The sequence below is a fragment of the Oryx dammah genome, unplaced genomic scaffold (genome assembly GCF_014754425.2).
Source record: "Oryx dammah isolate SB20612 unplaced genomic scaffold, SCBI_Odam_1.1 HiC_scaffold_3, whole genome shotgun sequence".
In the NCBI taxonomy this organism is placed as follows: domain Eukaryota; kingdom Metazoa; phylum Chordata; class Mammalia; order Artiodactyla; family Bovidae; genus Oryx; species Oryx dammah.
Window position 1 is genome coordinate 12688880 of NW_024070187.1, and position 16754 is coordinate 12705633.

Genomic DNA, 16754 nt, shown 5'->3' on the forward strand with positions numbered 1-16754 from the left:
TAATTTTCAAAAAATTATTTTTGTGTCTAGTATTGAGAAAACAACAAGAAAATACCTTGCTTCAACTGAGCTTATGTTCTAGCCAGGGTAATGGTAGGGGCGATAGATATTACAAATGAATATGTAATATGAATATGAATATTCAGGTGGTTAAAGGGGCTATGGAGAAACCCAAAGAAGAATAAAGACATAGAGAATGACAGGAGAGTGGTGGATGGAAATGGGGCTATTTTTATAATAGGAGAATCTGGGAAGTTCTTTTTGATGTGCTGACATTTACACAGGGACCTAAGTGAAGTGATGAAGCAAGCTTTGCAGTTATTTTGGGGAAGAGAATTCCAGGCAGAGGGGAAGGCAGCTGCAAAGGACCTAAGGAAGGAGCAAAAAGCTAATGTGGCCAAAATGGACTGAACACGGGTAGCCGATGAGGTCAGAGATATGTGAGGTGGGGCAGAGGCAAAGGGCTGGATAGGCCTCAGTAGGGACTTCTAGCTTCATTTTGATTGACACTGAAAGTCATTGGAGGTTTTAGAGTGGAAGAGTGAGAAACTCTGCGTCATGCTCTTACTGCTTTATGGAGAATAGATTGTATGCAGCAAGAATGAAAGTAGGGGCAGGGGCAGTTAAGAGCTTACTACAAATGCCCAGTTCTGGAAGTTTGGTACATTAGACTAGGGTGGTACCAGTGCAGGTGATAAGAAAGGTCAGATTTGGGTTATTTTTGGAGCTAAGGCTGACAAAACCTGATTGGATATGAGATATGGGGAAAAGATAGCAGTTAAACTGGCCTGAATGCAGAGGACTTTGTCTTCATTCATTCATTTGCTCATCCTTTCGTAGGGTCTGAACTCTGCCACTTGTCACCTGCGCCCAAGCCAAAACTCATGTTCATACAAAGTAATCCCTCTTCTTCCCAGATTGTTTTTTGAGTGATGTTGCTGTTGTTTTTTTAAAGATAATTTTTCCCTTTAAAAAACAAGCTACATCTATAAAAAAATAGTTTTAAGGAAATAGAGGGAAAATTATCCTAATTACATCTCCCTAAATCTACTACTAATGTTTTGTATATTCGTTTCCTAGTACTTTGCAAGACGCAACATATTTTTACATAATGACATTATTGGGCATAATCTATCATCTTATTGCATATTTAGCTTTGCCTTTTGTCTACATAGTATTCAAAAGCAGCATTTATAATGGTTACTATTTCAATCACTATTCTGCCTGTAGCTCCTTCCAATTCTTCCTTATTTATTATAAGCAGCCCTGAAGGAATGTTTCTAATTTTGGATTATAATTTTACACCAAATTTTCAGATATGGATTGTTGGGTCAAAAATAATGAATAATTTGCCTAATAACTTAACATTCATTTAACATATATCTATTAAGTATTTGTATACATAAGACCAAAATTAAACTGAAGTTGGTGAACATAAAAAATTTTTGGAGGCTTAGACATCTAAATTTTCAGTAAAAAATCCCAGAAGAATAATCTTTCTCAAATTTTTTGGTTAATAGGTGAAAAGGCAGCTTTAAACTTCTAGTACTATGGCTTTACCATTTATTTCAAAAGTAACACACCTAAAATGTTTTGCAAATATTGAAAAATGGAAGTAGGAAAAACACTTTACTCAGGCTCCACCCTCAAAGTCACTGATAGACTATTAGTGGATTTCCTTCCAGTCTATTTTCTAATGCTCAGATTATTTTTATTTTTTAAAAACTTATTGAAAAATAATAATATTTTTCCTGGAGAAGGAAATGGCAACCCATTCCAGTATTCTTGCCTGAGAAATACCGTGGGCAGAGGATCCTGGTGGGCTACAGTCTATGGGATCGCAAAGAGTCAGAAATGAGCGACTGTGCGTGCTGCAGCGTCGTGTCCTGGAGTGGGATACAGTCACAGCTTCAGGTTTCCAGGAGACAAAATCATATTGGCTTAATTGAAGAACGTATCCCAGAGAAAGCACAGGAAATCAGTTCACAGAATTTAAGCAGGTAGAGGTTGCTAATCCCGATGCCCTGAGAACACTGGTATTTCAGACTTCGTGGCTGGTTCTTTGGAAGGCTGAATTGCTTAAAATTTTGATTGTATCTGATGAGTCAGAAATCCAAACCACATCCATGTTACATAAACATTAAATCCAGAGCAGCCAAAAAAAATAAAAAAAACCCATTTGTTTTCCTCCTATAAATACAATTTCACATTCCAGTTTATTCATTTAACATCTTTCCATACAGTTTTCATGCTGCTGCTGCTAAGTCACTTCAGTCGTGTCCGACTATGTGTGACCCCATAGACGGCAGCCCACCAGGCTCTTCTGTCCCTGGGATTCTCCAGGCAAGAACACTGGAGTGGGTTGCCATTTCCTTCTCCAATGCATGCATGGATGCTAAGTCGCTTCAGTCGTGTCCGACTCTGTGAGACCCCATGGACAGCAGCCCACCAGGCTCCTCCGTCCACAGGATTCTCTAGGCAAGAATACTGGAGTGGATTGCCATTTCCTTCTCCACACAGTTTTCATAAACATACTTAAATAAAAAACTTTTCTTTCTTTCTTTCTTTTTTTTTTTTTTTAGCCACCGGGTTTTGGGAATGTTAGTCTCCTGACCAGAGATTGAATTTGGGGCCCCAGCAGTGAAAGTTTTGAGTCCTAACCACTGGACCTCCAGGGAATTCCCATCCCAACTGACTTTTTAAATGACTGTCAGTTGGAATGAAATGGAATGGAATTTACTTGGATGTTAATACGATCTGTCTTTGACTATTGCTAACCCACCCATCAGAGTTTAAGCAGGTTAACCCATCAAGCTCAGTGGTTGTTTCAGCCGTTCCTTCCTCAGAAAGCTATTAGCGTCTACTGAACAGTTTTCCAAAAAAAGAAGGCTTATAGAAGTCTCCATGCTAGACTCTCTACAGTTTCCTTAACTATCCACCTATTATATTTAGTGTTTTTAATTCTATCTTGGTGCTACATCTGTTCTTATGTAGCCTTTCCAATTCATATGTTGTTTTCCACTTTTAAATATATTGGTAAGTCATCATATACACATTTTAAAGTTACATATAATCTTCATCTTCTTCATTAAAAAAGCAATGTTCACTAAAGAACATTATAAAATATACAAGGGGAAGAAAAAGGAATCCAAGAGCTGTAATCCAAGCAACAATGATAATTCCTGGCATGATGTGAACAGCCAACTCATCGGAAAATTCCCTGATGCTGGGAAAGATTGAGAGCAGAAGGAGAAGAGGGCGTCAGAGGATGAGATGGCTGGATGGCATCACCAATGCAATGGGCATGAACTTGGGCAAACTTTGGGAGATGGTGAGGAAAAGGGAGGCCTGGCGTGCTGCCGTCCGTGGGGTCACAAAGAGTCAGACACAAATGGGTGACTGAACAACAATCGTCATCTTCTTGATTAAAAAAGCAATGTTCACTAAAGAACAGTATAAAATGTATACAAGGGGAAAGAAAAAAGGAATGCAAGAGCTGTAATCCAAGCAACAATGCTAATTCCTGGCATACACTGTTCTATCTTTTTTTCTTTTTGGCCACGCTATGCAGCATGTGGTTTGCCCGACCAGGGATCAAACCAATGCTCCTTTCAGGGGATGCACAGATTCTTAATCACTGGACCACCAGGCAAGTCCCCTCCTCCTGCCTTTTTTAAAAATGTATGTATATATGCCCCTTGCAGTTCACCATAAACCATGTTATTGGTCATCAACAATTGAGAATAACCTAACTTTTCATCTTGAAGGGAAAAATAAAGTTGCCTCCTTGAATGGAAGTTTCATATTGTTGTAAAGTTTTTCTCAAAGGAATGCAGGAAGCCTCACCTGTTCAGTTCAAGAAAGGGAAAAGACAAGAGTGAGAGAAGGCTGATGCTGGATGTCAAAGAAAATGGAAAGAGTAAGTCAAGGTCAAAGAGGAAGGACAGGCTTCAGAGGCCCTGGGTCCTCAGCTGCTGTTGCTTCTCATCTTGCATCTGGCCTCCTGCCGAACACCAGCGCCTGCCCTCCACCCCCCACCCTTCTCCTCTGTCCTGCCCTTGAGGAGACACACACTAAGATGTGGTGAGCCTACACTCCCACTCCTGTGTACAATGCAAATACCCGTGAGATTCAGGCTGGTACTGCGTGATCCCTTAAGCTCCTAATGATCAGCCTTGTTTTAGGGAACTTCCTTGTGTTTGGGAGACATTCTCACTTCAATAAAAAATCAAAGAAATCTCTTGCCACAGAAATACACAATTTAAATAGTTTACTTATGTTCAATGTTCCATGGAAATAATGAAACTGTATAGAAACTGTATGCTTCATATTTATATTCTACTTTATAAAACATTATCATTTGTGCTGGTAAAACATGGGTTTTGATGTAATTTAAAATTGAAATCTTACTCCTGACTTTCCTACTTACTAATTGTGGGAACTTCATTAAGCAATTTAATTCTCTAAACTTCAGTTTCTTTAGATGAAATGAAGCTAATAGTTCCCAACTGCAAATGTAAGTCTTAAATGAAGCAATATATTTTAAATGACTAATAGAATGCCAGCAGATGGGTTTTTTTTTAATCTTTATTTCTTCTCACAACTATAATCGAGTCTCATGTGTATTTGTTGCAACTGAATTAAATAGATTAGCATATATAAACATGAGTTTAAATCCTTTGCCAGCATAGGCATCTGAGGATTTTTTTGCAAGGGAGACAGAAATTGCCGAGGTTCTTCAGTGTCACAAAATGGTGCTTAGCAGTATCACTCACATGTCAGTACCCCAGGTTACGGAGTCTACTTGGGTGCATGTCAAAGGAAAGAAAGGGACGGAGAATTTCAGAGTGGCCGGTAGGACACAGCTCTAGGAATTTTCCCGTGTGTTGCCTGAGACCCTGCACTACTGAATTGACACAGGAGTTTGCATTAGCCATCAACTCTAGGGACTCTCAATATAAATCTGGCGCAGGCAGAGCATTTAAGAAAGAGAAGAGAAATAATTGTCCTGCATCATCCTTGAATGAACTTAGGGTCCAAGCGGGGAGAGAATATGAAGCATTAAAAGTTGCTCAGAATTTTTTTATGATGAATTAGCAATGATGGGTTCCCCTCTAATGATGGGTTAACAGTGAGAATATTATTTCTGGAACAATGTATTTTGAAACTTTTCTCTTTACTTTTTATTTTACCTTTTGTCACTAAGAGAAGAGCTTCATGCTCACATTGCCAGCAAAATTCAGGGCACTGCCTGGCTGGTCTTATCTATAGACACAGGAAGAGAGAAAATGAGGTGATTTCAGAAAGATGATACCGTGTGCCTAAAAATATCTTCCTACCCCTGAAATTCTATTTCAGAAGCTCCTTGTAAAATGCCTAGCACAGTGCTAGCACATATGTATTAATTGGCCAATATGTGATGGCTATTTCTATTACCATATAATATATATAGAATTGTATATTATGTTTACTTTTATTTTTTTTGACCATGCTGCAAGCACGCAGGATCTTAATGCCCCAACTAGGGTTGAACCTGTGCCTCTTGCAGTGAAATCTCCAAGTCTTAGCCACTGGACTGCCAGGGAATTCCCTATTTTTATCTTTACAGTTTTGTGTCTTGGAAGAGAAGTACTTTACGATGTTTAAGGTCACATTATTCTGCTCAGAACCCTCCAGTGGCTTCTCATCTGCTCTAGAATGAAAATTTAAAAAAAAAAATGTTTTGCAGTAACCTCCTTACCCCCAAGGACTGCTATCACCCAATCTCCAGCTCCATGCTCGGCCTCACACTCTACCGTGCTGTCCCCTATCTACTCCACAGCTGCCACGGGAGCCTCGCACCTCAGTAGCCAAGGCACACTCCCACCGCAGGGCTTTGGCATTTGTTCTTCCTGGACTTAAAACCTAGCCTCCCCAATCTCATATCCTGCAAGTTCTTCACTCAACTGTCATCTGTTCAATGACACCAACCCTTCCTGGCTTTATTTTTCTGCATAGAATGTGTCATAATCCAAAATAGTGTATATGTGTTTCTATATTGATTGCTGTCTCCTTCCACTAGTGCATTAAGTTCAACAAGGGCAGATATATATTTTATTGCTGATGCTTAGCCATTGATAGCTACACAGTAAATATTTGCCAAAAGAATAAATCAATGACCATATATAGTGCCATTTGAAATTCATTATCTAAGAAAATATTTTAGTAAAAGTATAATCTTGAAAGGAGGCATGAGAATCAGATGGGACATCCAAGGAGGTAAACAGCACGGACCAGAACAGTCTTAGAAATCAAAAGATAAACTCATCTACCTGATCATTTGGCAGAAAGTCAAGCCTCTTTGGGGGGCCAGAAACAATACTGCATTAATCTAGACAACTGAAGAAAATCTAAACCTCATCTCAGAAATTCCACTGTATTAAAACCCTGTTATGGACTTCCCTGATGGTCCCATGGCTAAAACTCTATGCTCTCAATGTAGGGGGTCTGGGTTCCATCCCTGGTCAGGGAACTAGGTCCCACATGCTGTAATTAAGAGTTTGCATACCACAACTAAAAAAAAAAAAAAATCTTCAGGCCTCAACTAAAGATCTTGGATGCTGCAACTAAAAAAAAAAAAACAAAACACAACAACACAATAAATAAATAAATCACTCTTTTGTGGTCATTTCTCATTCATGTTAATAGATCTCTCCTTTTCCTCTAAGAGCGCTAGAGCCAAAGGAGAAAAATTACTTCAAGGGCCTGGAAGGGAATGACTTAACTAAATATAGCCACATCGTACAGTAAGAAATAAAGACTGTGTAAGTCTGCCAAAATAAGATGCTATCAACAAGGAACACATTCTGTTGTTCCTTATTTCAACCTTAAAATGGGAAAATTTAAGAAACCAAGATTTGCAATTCTCTATTTTCATATAATAATTAGACATTTAAAATGATCTTGTATTTGGACCATCTTTTCCAAGTGTGAACTGGATATTTAAAGGCAGAGGCTACGTGACTCCAGACAAAAATACACTGTATCATATTGGGAGCCATGTATGCCTTCCCAGCTGCTGCAGGAACATTTGTCATGCGGTGACAGCATTCTTCTCACTTCTGATAGCACGCACACCCTCACACCAGTACCCAGGGCCTCTTCAAGTCTCTGTGTCTCTGTGAAGTCAATTTTCAAGAACGTTTTGAGATTAGAACAATGTAAGAAAGGTCTTAAGCTCCCTCCTAATTTTTCAAGGTATTTCAAAGGTAAGTATAGGATCAGTAGAGACATTTCAATGATACACAGATTGGGGCTGGAGGTGTAGTGAAAACAAACACTTCTTCTGCCCTGCACAGGGTCTCATAGCCTTAGGATTAAACACCAGCTTTAGATGCCAACTAAAGCAGAGTCGTCCAAAACTTGCCCTGGAAAACTTTTAATTATAACTCTCTCTTTCTTGGCATAGGTAAGTTAGGAAGCAGTGATGGAGTGAAAGGCTATTTTAAGGATGGTGTTCTTTTTTTACTTAGACATCTTAAGGGAAGAGAAATTAAGTATAAATAGAGAGGGAGTATGTTGGAAGCAGACTATAGGTTACCCCAGAAGGGAATATGATGTGGGGCGTAAGCAAGTAGAAGAAGCCAGATGATTCCAATAATGTGTTCTATGAGCTAATAATACACTTCCCTGTATAATCATGAGACGGACACGGGAACAGTGGTCCTCAAACTGTGGCCCCTGGACCAGCAGCGTCTCCATCACCTGGGAACTTGCTTCAGTTGTAGAGTGTCAGTCCCACCCCAGACCTACTGAATCAGAAACCCTGCAGGTAGAGCCCAACAAGTTCACCCAGCCCCTCAAGGAGTCTGCTACACACTAAAGCTTGAGAACCACTGAACTAGAGAAGCTGGGCCCTGTGCAGGAGCTTTGCAGTGTTAAAGAGCTTCAGGATGACCACCTGGTGAGAGATCACAGCCTCTAACGCCATGCTCAGACTAGGCTTTTCATCAGTCCTTGTGGGCTTCTGAAAGAAAGGAAAAGAGGGAAGGGAGGACTCTATTCACATCTCTCAAAGAAGCAGAACTTAGCAGTTTCCATCATTCATCTTTCATGTCTTGGTTTTTGTTATACTCAAGCAAATTTACAAAGAGATATAAACTAGTATGTATAACAAGTAACAAGGACATATTGTATAGCACGGGGAAATAGAGCATTATTTTACAATGACTTTAAATGGAGTAAAATCTATATAAATATGGACCGTATTGTACACCTGAAACTAATAAAATATAACAACTATACCTCAATTTGGAAAAAAACAAATTTACAGAAAAATTAATCTCCAACACCATTTAAACTGTATGAAGTAGGTATGCATAACATTTTACTGAGTTGAAATAAGTGTATATGTGTTATTTTTGCAAGATGATTTCAATTTTTTATTTATGCTTTTACCTTTATCTATGAAGGATATGAGGCTACTGCTTCGTTTTCACTTGGTTTATGTACACACTCCCATGTATCAGTTTAGCCAATATGCTTTTCATTTTTATATTTTATAATCTTTCTGTGTGTTTCCTTTTCAGTGGCTTTAAAATAGAAAATAACTAACTCAATTTTTATGACAAATAGTGGCAAGAGCATTTGAATCTCCTGCAGAAAACAGCACTGAGTGCTACCATGTGCTAAATTCAATTCAAATAACAAAGAAAAAAAGAGTCAGTCCCAATTCTGTAGAGACAACCATCACATGAAGTAATTTAAGGAAATTAGTAAGAAGCACCACGGTACTTAAGTGATTAGAGAATACACAGCAAAGAAGTGATCACAGTGGGAAGGCTCCCTGAAGTTTTGGATCAGCATTGAGAGGAAGTGATAGATATGGATTGGCAGAGAGCAGGATAGTCATTCCAGGTTTACAGAATGGCCTTTCCAAAGGCTCAAAGAGAGGAACTAGCAAGTCATATGCTGGGTGCTATTTGCCAATTAACTTGGCTCAAGAAGAAGGTCATGTTAGAGAATAACAAAAGTTGAGGTTGGAGAGTTGACAGTAAGCCCAGAATGCTAAACTGAGAGATACGGTAACTAGTAAACAGGGACTCTTGATAGATTTATAATGAGGCAGAGATGTGATAAAAACAATTTAAAAAAAGTTGACATCTGAAATGCATGCTGATGTTGAAGTAAAATCCACAGGTTTATATTGTTGGCAATATAAGTCATTTAGAGCAGGAATTGTTGTGAATAAGACAAATTTATTTGCACTATTATATCACTCTCCTTTTGTTTCTACACTTAATCTGCTTTATAACTCCCCTGTTCCCTCAGCATCACTATGTAAAATAATTCTCATGTAAGTCAGATAGGACTTAGCAACCAAACAACAACTTGGGCTGGAAAAAAATCTCTAACACACCAAATTTCTATCATGCAAAAGTAGCTCAGGTTTTTTGGAACCAATGCTAACATTGTATTTCTGAAGAACATTTCTGAACCTCCGCTTGCCTTCAACTGTGAAGGCTCTACCACTTTACATTAATCAAACCGGTGAAGTCACTGCTTGCTACATCCTTTGTGTACAATGTCAGTTTCATTTAAGACTTGAGTTTCACCATCTTTAACTGGAGCAGCAACAAAGCTGGAAATAGCTCTTAAAAATCTTGATATTTTAGAAATGTCAAAGATATTAAATAGGAGGGAAAATGTGATGCTATACAGTCCAGTACTAATCCTGAGCTTTATTTTTCTTTTTGATAGTCTAGATGCATAAGAAGGCATCTATAATTGAGCTCTAATTGTTCACTCTGGGGTCCATCTATATCAAGGATAACATGATGAATTTAAATCAAGAGCAGATTTGAGGAATAATAAATCAGTGTAGGAATTTTGCCAAGACTTCACAACCTGGAAGTGATGATTTCAAAGAGAAACTTTTCCAAACCAGTTTAGGACTCTAACAGCTACGGAGAACAAAGTATTTAAAAGTCAGAACTCATGGTCTTCATTCAATACATGTTAAGGGTCAGCACTAACTTTTGGCCAAAAGTATATAGAAATGAGATTTTGTTTTGGGAAAGTAAGCCACTAGGATGGTGAGAAAAGAAGTGTAAGGATTTCCTACTTGATATAAACCAGAGAAAATCACTGGGGAGCCTCCTGGCCAGCAGACGCCATCCTTCTTGTATTTTCTTCTCTCTTCTCACTATCTCAGTTCCTCTTGTGTGCCTGTGGGTCCATCAAACATGATGGAGTCATAAAACATGTATGTTGACCTTGAAAAGCAAACCATACATGCTCAGAAAGGAGAAAGGGAGAAAAAGAGAGAGAGGAGAAGAGGAAAGAGGGGGAGAGGATTGAGAGTGTGACAATTTGATTAGTATGGAAAAGCCTCCTTAATTGGGAACTGAGAGCATGCTCTTCCCTGACTTCTTTTTCCACAATTCTGAGTGTGATTATGAAGCTACACTTCAGTGTGCTCTAGCATTTACAGATTCATTTGTCACACGACATGACCCTCATATACGTTAGTGTTCACCTGTAGGAAGAGGGACTGCTTCTAAGAGTGGTAGAAAATGGGCTCAGTTGAGCTTAAAGAACAATTTTTTGCAGTACATTTGGGGGATTTTGTTTACCCTACGATACACTTGACTATTTGTGGTATTTCTATTATTTTTTTAAATTTCTTTTATTATTTTTTATTTCTTATTTTTATTATGTTGATATCCATTCTTCTATACCTAATTTGTTGAGAATTTTATTGTGAAAGGATGTTGAATTTTGGTAAATTCTTTTTCTGCATATTTTGAGGTGACCAGCATCTCTTTTTTGATGCTTCCTATGTACCAGGTGCAGATCTAGGCACTGGAGACACCTCGTTTGAAATCCTAGCTCTGCCATTTACTTGCTGTGTGGCCTTGGACAAGTTTCTCAATTTCTCTGAACCTCAGTTTCCTCAAAGGTAAAATATATCTCCTAGGACTCTTCAGTTCAGTTCAATTCAGTTGCTCAGTCATGTCCGACTCTTTGCGATCCCATGAGTCTTGTTATATGATATATTAAATCTGAAACTAATGCCAGATCCGTCTAAACCAAAATAAGTCCATAGAAACAGAGAACAGTCATGAGGGCTGGTATTAGGTAGGATCAGTGAGGAATGCGAGGGAATAGCATAATGTGATTAGCAGCTTCTTCTTGTTCAGTTGCTAACTTGTGTCAGACTCTTTGTGACCCCGTGAACTGCAGCACGCCAGGCTTCCCTGTCCTTCACTATCTCCCGCAATTTTTTCAAACACATGTCCACTGAGTTGATGATGCCATCCAACCATCTCATTCTCTGTAGCCCCCTTCTCCTCCTGTCCTCAATCTTTCCCAGCATCAGAGTCTTTTACGAGTCGCTTCTTTGCATCAGGTGGCCAAAGTATTGGAGCTTCAGCTTCAGCATCAGTCCTTCCAATGAATATTTAGGGTTGATTTCCTTTAGGATTGACAGGTTTGATCTCCTTGCAGTCCAAGGGACTCTCAAGTATTCTCCAGCACCGTAATTCAGAAGCGTCAGTTCTTTGGCACTCAACCTTCTTTATGGAACAACTCTCATACCCACACAACTACTGAAAAAAACGTAGCTTTGACTAGATGGACTTTTGTTGGCAAAGTGATGTCTTTGTTTTTTAATACTCTGTGTAGGTTTGTTATACCTTTCCTTCCAAGGAGCAAGCATCTTTTAATTTTGTGGTTGCAGTCACCATCCCCAGTGATTTTGGAGCACAATAAAACAAAACATGTCACTGTTTCCATTTTTTCCATGAAGTGATGGGATGCCATGATCTTAGTTTTCTGAATGTTGAGTTTTAAGCCAGCTTTTTCACTCTTCTCTTTTATTCTTACCAAGAGGCTCTTTAGTTCCTCTTCGCTTTCTGCCATTAGAGTGGTATCATCTGCATATCTCAGACAGCTTATTTTTAGAGAAGTGTTTTAATCAGATAACTAAAATACTGAACACACAATTGGGAAGAAACAGCATATCTGAGGATTCATTCAGGCATTGACAGTGAGCAACTGGTGCTCAGAAACAGCAGGCATATTCAGAGGTAAAAAAAAAAATTATAGTGTCTTAGAAATTTCTCATTAGGTGTTCCTTTCTTCCAGTTTCTCTTATTTCATTTTGAAGATGGAAGGTTAGATCCTTTAAAGTGGCAGGAGAGAGACATACTCAGATTACTTTAGAATATGACACAGATGTCAACTCATCAGCCATTCCAGTCAAGCCTGTGATGAAAGCAGTCCTGTTGGAGAACCTCCCATTAGCTCAGCTTGCTCCTCAGCGAGCTACATCCGAGAGTGAGGCTACTGCGGGGCCCACTGGCGCACTGACTGGAGTGACTGGATTCCCCCAGGCCAGCACACGTGTGTGCCTTTGGCTCTGGTCTCATCAGTCCTGGTCACAGGAGCAAGTAGGTTCTTGACATGCAAAGCATAAACCATATTAACTTTATAGGAGAGGCAAAGAAAGGCTTTTAGAAATATTTAGCAGGGCCTTACTGAAGATTTCATGGCCCAGCCTTCTCTATACTCCACTCCTTACCTGCCCTGAACATATCTAGGAATTTATCCTAAGCACACATGAATACTTAGAATAATAAAAAAATAGAAAACTGAATGTCAAGCAATAATGGATTGATTCATAAATTATGGAGATAACATAATGGCATACCAAATAGCTATTAAAAATAAGGATGTTATTTTAAGAGATTTGATGAATGATTGTGCCAAATGGTAGGTAATACTACTATCTCTACTTTGCAGATTAAAAACCTGACTCGAATATATTTGTTGACAGAAAAACCTTTATAGTATACTACTCGGTAAACATAGAAAGTTATGAAACAGTATAATAAGATATATAGAATTTTGATGAATTTCTTTTTTTCTCATATATTTTCTATTTTTTTCCTCAGAATTTGTATTATTTATGTATCTGAGATATAATAGCAGGGTGACTTTTTTTTAAATAAAAAATTTAAAGTTAATTTTCAATACTTGAGATAATTAAAAAAAAATATTTCCATTCCTTTATTTAGTATTCCTTCCTTACCCTTAATCAAAAAAAAATTTTTTAATCTGGAGAAGGGGCAAATAAAGTTGGTTTCCTTAGTAATAGCAGCTAAAGCTTCCAACCATTCTTTTTGTTCTTCCCATTACTTTCTTTTAAAACTGTTTGGATTTCCTGAGTAATAGATATGCATACTAATTATCGGTCCAATTTTATTCCATGGTTTTTTCAAAATGATGACTGTGAAAATGGCCTGATTCAAAGTTTAAACCAACAATTTTAACAGCTTAAACAAACAATTAAGTGGGTCACCATCTCCTCCTAGAATCTGCAGAGCCTTTCCAACACTACAGTTTAAGTTCAAGGGCCAATGTCTTATTGTACAAACGTCAGGAAGGGTTCTCATTTTAACTGTAAGAATTGTGTTTAGAGGATTCTTCAACTTTCTATTTATATTTAAAAAATTAAATATAAGTAATGCATTTTTAAAAATATGCAAACAGGACAGAAAGACATAATATTCTTTGTCTTTACTTCGGTTCTTCTTCACTGAAGAGATCGCTATTACCAAGTTTCCTGTGTATTATTCTAAAGGGTGTTTAATACATTTAACAGCACATATATGATATATGCTTTTTTAAAGGAGATACTCTCTTTTTAATATGTTTGCCCAGATGGGCTCATACTATATTACTGGTTTGTAACATCTTTTCTCCGCTTTAGTTTAAATGCAACAGAGTATTCAATTGTATAAATATGGTGGTAGTTTAGCCACTAAGTCATGTCCAGCTCTTGTGACCCCATGGACTGTAGCCTGCCAAGCTTCTCTGTCCATGGAATTTCCCAGGCAACAATACTGGAGTGGGTTGCCATTTCCTTCTCCAGGGGAATCTTCCTGACCCAGGGATTGAACCTATGTCTCCTGCATTGCAGGCAGATTCTTTACCACTGAGCCACCAGGAAAGCCCTGTATAAATGTACCATTATGTAAACAATTAGTCTCTTTCTGATGATTTAGGATTTTTCTTTTAGAAGTAATTTTGGAATGAGCAAAACAGTGATCAAAAAAGAACATCTAAATGTTTCTGTTTACATAAAGCACAAAATCAGGTGAAATTAATCTATGTTGAGTCCTCACTTGGTGAAGGGAGTGAGACAGGTTTCTAGGGTACTTATCTGTTTTTTGATTTGGGTGCTGGTTATCCTGGTTATTTGGGTACAAATGTATTCCTTTTGTAAAATTTCACTGATGTTTACTAAGCTTTAAAGTACAGTTTTCAGGGGACTTCCCTGGTGGTTCAGTGACTAAGACTCCATTCTCCCAATGCAGGGGGTCTCAGTTCGATCCCTGGTCAGGGAACTAGATCCCACATGCTGCAACTAAGACTCAGTGCAGTCAAATAAATAAATAAAAATAAATATTAAAAATAAAATAAAATAAAGTACAGTTTTCAGTGTACAAGTTGTACTTCAATAAGAAATTGAAGAGAGTTGTTAGTGCAATTGCTGTTTGTAAGACTTAAACACTGGTTCTTCTGAATACTTAGGTTACTTTCATTGAGTTTTTTTTTTTTTTTTTTTTTTTTAATTTTTTATTTTACTTTACAATTCTGTATTGGTTTTGCCATACATTGACATGAATCCACCATGGGTGTACATGCGTTCCCAAACATGAACCCCCCTCCCACCCCCCTCCCTACAACATCTCTCTGGGTCATCCCCGTGTACCAGCCCCAAGCATGCTGTATCCTGCATTGGACATAGACTGGCAATTCGATTCTTACATGATATTATACATGTTTCAATGCCATTCTCCCAAATCATCTCACCCTCTCCCTCTCCCTCTGAGTCCAAAAGTCCGCTATATACATCTGTGTCTCTTTTGCTGTCCTGCATACAGGGTTATCATTGCCATCTTTCTAAATTCCATATATATGTGTTAGTATACTGTATTGGTGTTTTTCTTTCTGGCTTACTTCACTCTGTATAATACTGTATTGGTGTTTTTCTTTCTGGCTTACTTCACTCTGTATAATTGGCTCCAGTTTCATCCATCTCATCAGAACTGATTCAAATGTATTCTTTTTAACAGCTGAGTAATACTCCATTGTGTATATGTGCCACTGCTTTCTTATCCATTCATCTGCTGATGGACATCTAGGTTGTCTCCATGTCCTGGCTATTATAAACAATGCTGCAATGAACATTGGGGTACATGTGTCTCTTTCAATTCTGGTTTCCTCAGTGTGTATGCCCAGCAGTGGGATTGCTGGGTCATAAGGCAGTTCTATTTCCAGTTTTTTAAGGAATCTCCACACTGTTCTCCATAGTGGCTGTACTAGTTTGCATTCCCACCAACAGTGTAGGAGGGTTCCCTTCTCTCCACACCCTCTCCAGCATTTATTGCTTGCAGATTTTTGGATCGCAGACATTCTGACTGGTGTGAAGTGGTACCTCATTGTGGTTTTGATTTGCATTTCTCTAATAATGAGTGATGTTGAGCATCTTTTCATGTGTTTGTTAGCCACCCGTATGTCTTCTTTGGAGAAATGTCTATTTAGTTCTTTGGCCCATTTTTTGATTGGGTCGTTTATTTTTCTGGAATTGAGCTGCAGGAGTTGCTTGTATATTTTTGAGATTAGTTGTTTGTCAGTTGCTTCATTTGCTATTATTTTCTCCCATTCGGAAGACTGTCTTTTCACTTTGCTTATATTTTCCTTTGTGCAGAAGCTTTTAATTTTAATTAGGTCCCATTGGTTTATTTTTGCTTTTATTTCCAGAATTCTGGGAGGTGGATCATAGAGGATCCTGCTGTGATTTATGTTGGAGAGTGTTTTGCCTATGTTCTCCTCTAGGAGTTTTATAGTTTCTGGTCTTACATTTAGATCTTTAATCCATTTTGAGTTTATCTTTGTGTGCGGTGTGAAAAAGTGATCTAGTTTCAAAAATATGGAACGCTTCACGAATTTGCATGTCATCCTTGCGCAGGGGCCATGCTAATCTTCTCTGTATCGTTCCAATTTTAGTATATGTGCTGCCGAAGCGAGCACTCATTGAGTTTTAATTCTGTACTTTTGCATGTTTAAATGACTAAATATACGTTACAAATAAATAAATGATATATGTGACCTTATACCCTCTTCTCCAGAGTACTGCTCTAGCATCACAGCCTCCATAGTACAGCTATGTGGGGGAAACCCAAATCCCTGTGTTTGGCCTCTTGCCATCGTCTGATCATGGTTCCTATTTGTCCAATAACCTGTAAGACATTACCACTTAGAATTCCACCCCCAAATTAGCACATATTAAGAAGCTAAGAATCATGCCTCTACCCTACCTCTGAAAATCAATTCTCATCTTAACCCCTTTTTATTGTTTTAAAAAATCAACTGCTGTGTTCTGCTACCCAGCCTAAAATCCCAGGCTTTGGCTGTTCTACTTCCATCAACATTTATGTCTGATAAATCAATCCAGATTGTCAGCTCTTCCTTGGACCCAGGCCTTGAAATCTTCATACCCTTTCCATTTTCACTTAAATCTACTTTCTCATGACCGAGATATTCTAGTGGCTTTCTAATCTTTTTTCAGTGGTATCTGATTTTCCTTCTTCACTTCAAAGAGTTACATACTGATGTTGGTTTTATTGGACTGATATTTCATGATATCATTCCCTTGCTTTTCCATGGGGATGGTCTTGATCCCCGTCTCCTGTACAATGTCACAA

At 38.3% G+C, this 16754-nt stretch overlaps 1 non-coding gene across 1 annotated transcript; it reads right to left on the reverse strand.

Moving 5' to 3' along the window:
- Positions 1 to 15973: 15973 nt before the first annotated feature.
- LOC120862306 lies at positions 15974 to 16080 on the reverse strand. Its single transcript, XR_005720736.1, has one exon. It is a non-coding gene; the product is annotated as a U6 spliceosomal RNA (small nuclear RNA).
- Positions 16081 to 16754: the final 674 nt, after the last annotated feature.